The 1275-nt window shown below is 29.4% G+C and overlaps 1 non-coding gene across 1 annotated transcript; it reads left to right on the plus strand.

The window, feature by feature from the left end:
• Positions 1-801: 801 nt before the first annotated feature.
• On the plus strand, positions 802-873 carry Trnaw-cca. Its single transcript has one exon. It is a non-coding gene; the product is annotated as a tRNA-Trp (tRNA).
• The last annotated feature ends 402 nt before the right edge of the window (positions 874-1275 follow it).

Consider the following 1275-nt stretch of genomic DNA (forward strand, 5'->3'; position numbering starts at 1 on the left):
GAACGTTTTAAATTAAATACGGTTTTTAGATAGAATGTAGATAATCTTAAGTAGCAGATATACAAGGTTCAGTTTAAGATTTCTATATATGCATTTTTTTGTTCAAAATTTCTACAAAAATTTAGTTGTTACTTTATGTCGTTTGAATTGCTAACAGAGAAGCGCAACGCTGTAAGGTCACTGACTTTCAAAAATTCTGACTGTTTGATTTGTTGGTTGACTGACTGAATGTGGACATGTTTTCTTATTTTATTTTGTTTCTCTTTTTCTTCTGCATGCAAATAATAAACACAAATTCGCGTAAATTATACTAAATATGCACACATGCACGTTTTAGCGGCCCTAAACATAAAAAGAGAGAGAAAAATAATGTGATCTTTAGCGAAACACTAATTCAGTTGTTTAATCATTCTCTTCGTTTGCTTTTAAGCGACTGACATTAGAGCTGAAGCGGGGATAGAGGGATATATATTTTCAAGAAAAAATTAATAAATTTTTTTTCACTTTCATTATTTGGAATATAAAATCTGTGCAAATTGGTATTTAAATAAATTATAACATTTTTTTTTCCAAATTAAGGGAGTCGATTGACTCGCATTAACCGGAATTATTATTTAATCGGATATAAGGTTCAGTGCATTATTTTTAGTAGATTTTTATTATTGGGTTTGTTTAAACCTTTATTGTCGTCGACTTTTAAGTATTTTTTTTGTCTTTTTATATATTATTTAAACTAATATTATTTGGGATTTTGCGAAATTTTTTTAAAAAGTTTTAAGAGTGAAAAAATCTAAGCTATATGACTTCGTGGCGCAACGGTAGCGCGTCTGATTCCATATCAGAAGGTTGCGTGTTCAAATCACGTCGCAGTCAATACACTAAGAAATTTTTTCATTGTCATCATTTATATTTAATAGTTTTTATAACCAATAAATGGGACCTATTAGATGTAAAAAAAGTTAATAATGCATGCAAGTACGGTTTTGTGTACGTTATTAAGTGGATAAATATTCATATATCTGTATGATGTAAGCAAATGCCTGGCTAAAGTAATTTCTACGAATAGGAACATCTTCGAAGTCAAGTCAAATTCTACATTTACAATAAAAAAGCAAAGAGACGGAAGAATGAAAAAACGCACTTCCATATATTGATGCCACGAAGCACATCTAATTAACTGCTCAAGATATGGGCACAAAATATTACATAGAAGAAAAAGAAAATAATCTGTTTGTTTTTGTAAACTGATGCGAAAAGTCTTACTATCTTTTGCTC

Source organism: Glossina fuscipes, unplaced genomic scaffold (genome assembly GCF_014805625.2).
Source record: "Glossina fuscipes isolate IAEA_lab_2018 unplaced genomic scaffold, Yale_Gfus_2 60, whole genome shotgun sequence".
Classification (NCBI taxonomy): Eukaryota; Metazoa; Arthropoda; class Insecta; order Diptera; family Glossinidae; genus Glossina; species Glossina fuscipes.